This window comes from Nannospalax galili, unplaced genomic scaffold (genome assembly GCF_000622305.1).
Source record: "Nannospalax galili isolate Female #2095 unplaced genomic scaffold, S.galili_v1.0 scaffold95, whole genome shotgun sequence".
Taxonomy (NCBI): Eukaryota; Metazoa; Chordata; class Mammalia; order Rodentia; family Spalacidae; genus Nannospalax; species Nannospalax galili.
The window spans coordinates 6,256,258-6,266,498 of NW_008342393.1; the positions used below are offsets into that span (position 1 = coordinate 6,256,258).

The window sequence follows — 10,241 nt, forward strand, 5'->3', positions numbered from 1 at the left end:
AGATAGATTAGAAAACTAGTCTTTCCAACTTTGTCATGCAGTTAGGATGCAGGCCTGAACCATGTGTTAGTCAAATGGGCTGGGGGAGATGGTTCAGCAGTTAAGAGCACTGGCTGCTCTTGCAGAGGACCAGGGTTCTATTCCCAGCACCCACATGGTGGCTAACAACTGTCTGTGGCTCCAGTTCCAGGGTATCTGATGCCCTCTTCTGACCTCCATGGGCATTGCACAACACAGGTGCAGTTACATACATGCAGGCAATGAAGTCATACATGTAAAATAAAAATAAAAAGATATTCTCAAATGCACTGATCCCATGAAGGGCTTGGGTTCAAAAAGGGAGGTGGCTTGGTGAAGGGCATTCTCCACGGTGGTGTTTTCCATGGTGGAGGCTTCTGCTTCATTAGTGGAGCTGAAACAGAGCATTTAGCATCCAGACATATGTACCTCTAGGACCAATGAGCGTTGGCTGTGACCTTAATGATTTCACTGAAACAGTTTCCCTGGTGATTTTGGATATTATCTCCCCTAACCCATACTGGGGACTGAACTGAGAGCATTTCACATGCTAGGCACACACAGTAACACTGAGCTAATCCTTAGTCCTCCTTTTACTGTTAATTTTGAGGCAGGGTTTTACTGAATTACCCAGGCTGGCCTTAAACTCACTCTGTAGCTCAGGGCGGCCTTGAACTTGCAATTCTCCTGCTTCAACTGCCCGAGAAATGGGGATTACTAGCCTGCTCCACCAAGCCCAGCCCTTGTCTCTAGTTTCAACATTTGGCTTTCTGGATCCCTGGAAAGACTGTGAATCTCCTAACATGCTTTGGTTTTGTTTTGCTTTGTTTTGTGAAACAGGACCTAGCCAACTAGCCTAGGCTGTCCTGGAACTCATTATATAGTCAAGGATAACCTTGAACTTGTGGCAATCTCCCTGCTTCATTCTCCCAAATACATGGATTAGAGGTGTGTGTTGCCAAACATGGTCCCTAACTTGCTTTTTTGATTATTATTTTCATACAGGCTATTGCAAGCGATCTTGGTTACCCACTAGAACTAAATGGTAGGACACTACTGAACATCACAGAGGAAATCAAGCTGGAACAGGGTCAGAAGTTTCTTCCCCAATGGCTAGCTTTCATAGTGCCAGAAGTTACTATGTAGGCTGCTGGGGGAAAAAGTCATCAATGGTCTTCTCAAACTATAAGCCTTGTGATCTATAGGGCCAACCTACCAAACATTATGTGCCCAGTGGTGCAATAGTGATATGACGATTATGAGGGAAACCAACCACTTTCTGATTGGATTCAAGATCTACTCCATAAGAGGGTGTTCGTGCTTGTATTGTAAAACTGGTCAAAAGCCCATGGCTGGGAAGGTCATCAGCCCTGAAGGGGAACCTACTACTCTTGTTTTGCTAGATGAACATAGTGACAAATTGCCTTCTAAATATTATGCTTATACCTGTAGCTTACTGCAGCTCCCAGCCTTGATCAGAAAAGCTTGTGTCTGCAGTGGGTAGTGGCTAAATGCAAAGATTCACAATTGATCAAAGTGCTGGCAATAAGTGTCTGTCGAGTGCTCAGCCCTAAATCAAATATCTATATTCCTGCCTCCAAGGCTCAGGGCACATCATAGAAGAGGAGATGAAAAGAATGTAAGAGTTGGGGGATGGGAAGGATTGCTGTGAAATGCTGTTTTGTGGATATGACATGGCTGTTGTGCTCATGAACTCACAGAAGCAATGGTTACTTGCACAAGACCTGAAGAAGACAGGACCTATCTATAGCCCATCACAGATGGGAAAGGGGTTCATAAGGTCTTACCTCCCTCTGTGGATCTATAGGCAGTTAATGGTTTCTGGAGGAAGGGGGTGTCACGCTCCTCAGTGGTATAGCCATTGGAAAGCACCGATGTTCAAGCCCCCACCACACCCATGCTCTCACAGCAGCCCCAGTTAAATGCAGTGGGCCACAAACATACACAGGGACAACAATGGGAGGGAGACATGTTGGAAAAAGAAAGGGTTCAGGGGAGACAGAAGATAACGGGAGGAATACAACTGAAGTACATTGTATTTCTATAAAATTACGAAAGAATAAATGAATGAAAAATGATTGTTGTTTTTTATTTGAACTCTTCCTGACCCTTGCTGTCAAATGATTAGACATGTGGAACAGGAATTGATAATTCTATACTTGGTGCTGTGGCTTAAAGTATCATTAGGGAGTCAGTCTTCATCTTCCCATGTTTTGTCTGTTATCTTTTTAACTTGAGTTTGATTGTCTCATGATCATTGTCAGTGACCAAGATGACTCTTATTGTAGGTAGAATAGAAATGAGTGGGCAAAAGGACCCTCCCTCTCTCCCTCCCTCCCTTCCTTCCTAAAATTAAATATGAAATGTTTTCTAGACAGTTCCACATACTTTCTTATTTTTGTTTTTACTGACCAGAACAGGGTAGTAAATGGCATATATGATGAAGAGGAATGTAATGGTCATGGTAAGTGTAGACAAATCATAATTTATTAACAGGGATTGGGATGTGCAGATTCCACTCTCAAGGAACAAGAGGGATTCTGCTTAGTAGGCAACTGGTGTCTATCAAGACCATGGTTCCTCCTTTACCAAAGCTTCCTTAAGGGTAGCTTTCCTAGAAGATTCTCATCTTAATTTTCCCCATCTTTCAGGCATTTCAGAGGCCTCAGGTGAACCCATTGTTAGAAAGACCTGGGTTCAAGTCTGCCTCTGCCATGTACCCCATTGTTACCCAAGGAAGGACTTTGCTACTTCTCTATCTTCAGCTGTGATGTGTGCACAGCTGTAGTGCTTCCTGGTGGCTGTTGTGAGTGACTGGTGCAGTGACACATAGCTCCTGGCATGTGATCAACAGCTGTATGCAGGGGACAAGCACTGCTGTGAGGAATTCTGACACATCATCCTCCTAGGGAGAGGGCTTCATGACACATGCATACATCGCAGGATTTTAGAGCAGAGGTAGTCTGAAACCACTTATATAACAGTGAGGTATTCATCAACGTGTGTAAATGGTTGTAGGAAAATGATGCATATGCCATATTATCTAATATCACTCAATTTCTTTTTGCAGTTGAAGAGCTAGGGGCTTAAAGATGCTCTTGTTGCATGTGGGGGCATGAGTCTGGTAAGTACTAGGGCAGAACTACTCATCTGTGGCTGCCTGGGCTCTTTTCTTTCTAGTAAACCACCTGTGAACTGAACAGAAAGGTCAATAATAGATCGCTTGATGATCCTTGAGGATTTACATGGAGAATCCCAAGAGCTTTGTGCTGGCTATCTTTAAATATCACCCAAGTTGGCCTGTGAAAGGGCAATTTTACATTGGTATTTAGTCTTAAGAGACTAGAGATGAGGATAAGGATCTTACTACTGGAGAGAAACAGAACAAGGGAAAGAACCCGCAGCATGAACTAGGAAACGATGGAATGAGTGGTTTTGGTGAGAAGCGAGTTTCCTGTCAGTGGGGGTAATTAAGCAGTACTGGTCTCCTGAAGATGCAACTTGCGCTTTAGATGGATGTAAGGAAATAAGGCTGGCTGAGCCTGTGAACTTTACAGTTCTGAGATCTACAAATCTGTACAGACACAAGGGAGGCTAGCATTGGCCTTACAGAAAGTTCTGGAGTGGGTAAAGACTAGTTTTCTGACTCAGACAGGTGCTGAATTTATGGAGGTGTTCTGGAGCTAAAACAGGTGTGGAGTCCCATTCCTTTCTCATAGTGTCTTTGCTGAGAGATGGCTCCCAAGTCTTCCAGATACCAGGGCTTCTGCCTTGAGCTTTAGTCGAAGTAGCTCGTATTGAGGGAAACTTGGTTGACCATCTCATTGTTCATCTTGGTAATGCAGCCGACTTTGAGTCCAGAAGAAGCCCAAACATCTCTTTTACTCAGCATCATTCTTTCCAACATGGCACAGATTAAGAGCTTATTTTCCAACAGCCTTTGATGCATTCTGAAACATTCACCCTCAGGATTTTTTCCCTTTCTTTCTCTTTTTCTCTTATTCTCCCAACTTCTAGCCAGCTGATTAAAATTCTAGTTAAGTTGAAATACTCTTTTAAAGTGGGCAATTCAGTATGAAGCAAAAAAGCACTGAGCTTAGTAGAGGTCTAGCACTTTTGATTAATCTTTAATTAATATGTCACTTTAATTTTCAATGCTACCTTTCAAACACAGTTACGTTCAAGCCACAAACTCATTATCTTATCATTCTGAAAGACAGGACTGCCTGCCAAAGAATATAAAAAGAATGCGGTAAGGAGTCTCTTCTAGGAAATCAGCTTTGTAAAAACTGCATTAATAGAAAGTAATACTGAACTAGGTATATAAAGTACCTGTGTATGAATGTAGTAGTCTGCTGTGCCATCTAACTGGATCCAACAGGAAAACGGTTTGTAACATAGGGTAAGATCATATTGTGCTGCATTGACATTAATTTATCTTTGTTATTTATCTTGATGATTTTATGTTTTTATTGGTGTGTCATGTTGCTGAAAATGTGCTGTATAATTTAATTTCTACCAGCAAGAACAGAGAAGCCACTGGAGGCACCATAATGAGCAGAGAAGATCCATGGTAAGGCCACAGAGCAGGATATGGAGATGATTTATGTAACTTTCTTTTCCTATTTGCAGTTCATTAAGTCACTGTCTTCCTGCAATGACCGAGTGAAAATTAAAGCACTTCAGAGAAGAGCTTGGGGTTCAGCATCATTAGGGGAAGAGAAATGGGCGCCTTGATGAACTTGACTGCAGAAATCTATAGAGCACAACTTAATCAGCCTCCACATTGATCCTGGATGCTCAGAGGCAGGTTCAGGATTGAACAAATCTTTTTAATGCATATTCTTTCCCTTTGAAAAGTGGCATATCATGCATGAGGATGATTTAGAGGTTGTTCCAGATTTCAATTCATAAAGAGAAAGGGCATATAGCCCTTTCTGGGTTTTTATGGCAAAACAGGAAGAGAATGAATTGCTTTCATGGAGCATACCCCTCCTTGGACTCTTGTCCATGCCCCTGAATAGCATCATCTGTACAATGGCAATTATTTAGAAGAGGAAGGGCAAATTACCTGCTGTCCTATGATCATAAGGTCAGGTCACTGATGTTCAACTTCCTCTCTGCCTGCACATTCAGAGAGACCAGCAGGCTATTCAGTGTTTTGGAATGAGGCTCTAAGAAGGCCATAGCTGGGCGTGGTGGCACACGCCTTTAATCCCAGTACTCGGGAGGCAGAGGCAGGTGGATCTCTGTGAGTTCAAGGCCATCCTGGTCTACATAGTGAGTTCCAGGACAGCTGGGGCTACAGGGAGACCCTGTCTCAAAAAGACCAAGAAAAAAAAAGGACATGATCTCTGATTTCCATTTAAGGCGATAAGACTTTGGGTGCAGATGAGCTTGGTCCAGTTTTTACTTCTTCACATACTATGAGGCTTTAAGCAAATTCCTTAAATTACCTGATATCCAGATATTTCAACTGCTAAATGATCATGAGGAACCATTTAAGATGATTATCAGGAAGTTAAAGGTGATTATTGATGGGGGCTGGAGCAATGGCCACCATCCCAGTTGATACAGAAGCAGATGTTTTTGGGGAAAAATTATAAGTAAACGGTCCATCTGAGAAGTTCCCATTTTCTCCTCTGTCACCAGAGAGGCTTCCAGGGGTCAAAGTGGCCAGATAGCATGTGAGGTTGTTTCTGGAAATGGAATCCAAGTTACCTCACTCCTTTTTTGTTGTTGTTGTTTGTTTGTTTGTTTGTTTGTTTTTAATGGGCAAAGTGTGAGTGTGAATGAATCTCCCTAATGTGACAAGAACCAATGTGCTACTGACCCTGGCTGGTCCAGGAAGGTTTAGATAAATAGCTTGCAGCTGATCTGAGCTGATACTAGCTCCAACTGGAAAGAATCCAAAGCTACTTATACTGGAAGAGATAGAGAGTCAACAGAGAATGACATTGCTGGGGACATGGAGGCCTCTGAGGTGAAGGCAGCAAGAATGATATCTCAGTGGAGGTAATGCCTTGGAAAGTCTGGTTGGGAAGAGAGGCCCTATCCCCGATCCATATTTCAGAATGCAGAGTTTCTCTTCAGCAGATCAGAGATGGAGCCATGGGCTGCTGGCAACACAGATGTGCCTCTTTAATACCCTAGTCATTTATAGCTCAATACTCCCATCCAGCCATTGAGCTTTCTTCCTCTGCTGCACTGTAAATCCAGCACACAGAATACAAGTGAATTAGCATACGGCAAGGTGAAATTAGGTTTTTGAAAAAGATGTTTTTTGCTGTGGCTAATTTTCAATGCAATAAAATTTACATTGTATAGCCTAGGAGACAGGGATTGTGGCAGGGGACGAGGGTGACTATCACTACCAATTCACAAGTTATTGAGCTTTACTTTCTGTGGGCAGTGCTCCAAGGACAATGTGTGATATAGTTTATACACATACATATGCATATATGTATGTATATGCACATACATATCGAGCAATGCCTGCTTTTGAATTAGATGGGGTGGTGCTAGTGCAAAGTGGCACAAGGGCACAACGGACAGAATTCTAGGCTATGGACAGAGAAGGGCTGTGAGGAGGGTTGCAGCAGGTAGCAACATAGAGAGGATTAGAAGGAAGAACATGAATATAGTCAAGATGTTGATGTTAATGATGGTGATGGTGGTTAAGATCCAAGTGGGAGGAGAGAAAAGAGAAAGAGAAGGAGAAAAGAAATAAGATGCAGAAATTTAGGGGCTGGAGCGATGGCTCAGTGGTTAAGAGCACTGGCTCTTCTTGCAGAGGGTTCCCAGCACCCACATGGTCGATAACAACCATTCGTAACTCCAGTTCCAAGGGATCCAGTGCCTTCTTCTGGTCTCTGTGGGTACTGCACAACATGGGTACACTTACATCCATGCAGGAAATGTACTCATACACAATAAAAATAGATGCAGAAACTTAGTTTCCCACCCACCTTCAATATGCCCCAGTTCAGGTTTGTGCTTTAACATACATTTCTCATACATCAACTTGGAAGAGAAGACGAGAAGTAAGCATCGACTAGGCCTTTGCTGACCTGATAAAAAAACATGGCATCCTTCTATCTACAGACAAGCGTGCCTCTCACCACTCATCAAAGAAGCATCTTGTTGCAACAGATAGAGACTATTACAAAGTTCTGCAAGTGGTCAAACTCAGAGAATAAGTGTCTGTGAGGTGCCCAGCACTAAGCGACACATCTACAATGCAGCCTCTACACCTAAGACCGAGGGAACATAGCAGAACATGGGGTATAAAGAATATTAATGTACCTCTTAACTCTTACCAGAGAAGCTTCCTCATTCAACAGATGCTGATTAACCCAGAAAGCAACAACTGGCCAAAGTGCAGAGAATAAGAGACTACAGAGTGATTACCCCTGAATAAGACACCCATATCAAACCCCTGACACCCAAGGCTCAGAGACCATTACAGAAAGGTGGATAGAAAGATTGTATGAGCCAGAGGTAGTTGATGACCACAGGGAAACAGTTTCCACACAGCTGGGAATTTACTCATATGAACTTACAACAATGGAAACAGCATGCTTAAGACCCATGCAAACTCAAGTCAGAAAAATAGTCTAGCATAGAAATGGGGAAGGGGGTAAGGAGCCCCGACCTTATCTGAGAAACTATTGGCAATTGATAACTACTGGGAGAGGGAAATCCAGTTTTCTTTAAGGGTGTACCAGGATCCAGTGGGTGGATGCATACCGAAGGACATTTGGGGACACAAACTTGACTCCATCAGCCTTAATACATAGGAAAGTACATGAAATCTGGTGGAGAGTTTAAGATGGGTCTGGATAAGAGAGGGGATCTAAACATGATCAAAATATTTTTATGAAATTCACAAAAATTAAAAACAATTAAAAAAAGCAAAATATCTTTTCCACCGGCTGGAGGCTGGCTCTGCCTGTCACCTGCTATTCTTTCTGGGTAAACAGTCGGGAAGAAATATCTTCACTCTTGTAGGTTCCTTCTTCTCAAGCCTCCAGTACCGTCAGTAAATGTAGTGGAATTTGCTATGGAAACACACTTTGGACAAATGACCAAGGCCCAGATTGGTGCAGGTGGCCAAGTCACAATCAGAACTCACAGTTTGGAGATAGCACAGCTAAGGAGTCTAAAGGCAGAGGTCAGATGGCACAGGGATCAGGACTGTGGGTACCTGAATCTTCTCCACACCAGCCTGCAGGGAATAACCTGGCATTCTTCCCATTCGCATCCCAACTATGGAGTAAAATAGTCAACGGAGAAAGAGACCTGGGTATAGTCATTCACTCACTCCTTAATCGAGGGACAGTGTCCATACCACATGCTTTGCATACCTTGGCCTAGGATCTACAAGGGGATGAAGACAATGGACATATAAAACTTATTGTATATGACATGTGTTTAATGCTAGGAAACTGGTGGTACAAAGAATTGAGACCAATGGAGTTTGGAGAGAGGGTGTGGGTACAGGAAATACTCCTGAGTATGTGGAAGAGAAAGGGCCTGGCTGTATGTTTTAACATTTATTGTCTGTACTTAGTTTCTTTCCATTGGAGGGTCTTACTCAGGGACTAAAGCATTTTCAGGGCATAAGGAAGTAATGGAGCAGGGAAAGGGGTGTGCGGCTAGAGTTGGGATGCGTTATAATGTGAAATACTGTGTCAACATTTACAATGCCAGAAGAAATAACACATAAATATAAACTGCACACACAACTTGGGGGAGATAGTGAAAAGAATCAGACTAGGGATCGAGACCTTCAAGAGCATCCTTGCAGGAAGAGACACTAAAGGAACTGAGTTATTAGGTCTTTATATAGATTTTCTTTGCAAGCTGAGTTTCCAGAAAATGAACCTTTTCTTTTATCATTGTGATACCATAGAATATATAAGTAGAGCCCTCCTCTAGCTTATGATAGTGAGGATTAACATTGCCTTTTATTATTTGTGTGTGTATGTATGTGCATATGTGTGGGTGCATGTGGAAGCCAGGGACCAACCTCAGCCATCATCCTTTAGGCCCTTCTACCTTTTGCTGGAGTCAGAGTCTCTCCCTGGCCTAGAAACTCACCAAGGTGACTAGGCTGGCTGTCTAGTGAGCTCCAGGGACCAACTTGTTTCCATCTCCTTAGCACTAGGATTATAAGGACAGTACACCATACCTCAGCATTTTTTTCTTTTGAAAAAATTTCATTATTTTGTGTCCCCAAATGTTCTTCAATGTGCGTTCATCCACCAGAGCCTGGCTAATCCACTAAGAGTCTCAAGCTTGAAAGACATCGTCTCTCCCTCTGCTAGAAGCCATCAGTTACTGAAAGTTCTTTAAGTTGTGTTGGGGTTTCTTAACCCACTTCCCTATATCTATGCAGGAATTTTATTGGCTTGATCTTACATGGGACTCATATATGCTGATACCATTACTGTGAGCTCATATGAGTAACTGCCAGCTCTCCAGAAAACTATCTTTCCTTGTGGTCATCCACCACCTCTGGCTCTTACAGTCTTCCGCAATGATCCCTGGGCCTTGGGAGGCAGACATTTGATATAGATGTCCTATAAGCACTCTGCAGCCTCTTGTTCTCTGCACATTGGCTAGTTGTGGATTTTGGTATTAATTACCATCTGCTGCATAAGAAAACTTCTGTGGTGAGAGTTGAGAGATACATTAATCTATGAGTCTAATAATAAGTCAATAGGAGTCAGTTTAATACTATAACTATTTAGTAGAAAGCTAATATTAGGCTCTTCTCTGTGACCTGTGACCTGTCTATCCTAAGGTTCCTAAGTCTGATATCAATGTCAGGTATGGACTCCATCCTATGAAGCATATCTTAAATCCTAGTAGAGAGTTATTGGTTACTCCCATAATATTCATGCCACTAATGCACTGGTGACCAGGCCAGTTGCAAATTAAACTCTATAGACCATATATGCTTTAAATATTTATTAAATTAAATTGAGCAGGGGCCAGTAAAGGGAGATGAGGATAAGGGAGGGGATCTAAGTACCATTAAATTATATTGTATGAAAAGTACAAAAATTTTATTGTAAATTTCCAAAACTTTCCTTTTTTAGTGAATATTTGTGAATTTCATAAAATATATTTTGAACGTGTTTAGGTCTTCTCCCCTATCTGCTGCACCCCCTTACTACCTCTCATCCAATTTCATG

The 10,241-nt window shown here is 42.4% G+C and overlaps 1 protein-coding gene across 2 annotated transcripts in view; it reads right to left on the minus strand.

Annotated features, from left to right (window-relative positions):
• Positions 1-10,241, minus strand: part of Ca10 (carbonic anhydrase 10) — a 591,432-nt gene that overhangs the window by 198,173 nt on the left and 383,018 nt on the right. The window lies entirely within an intron of this gene.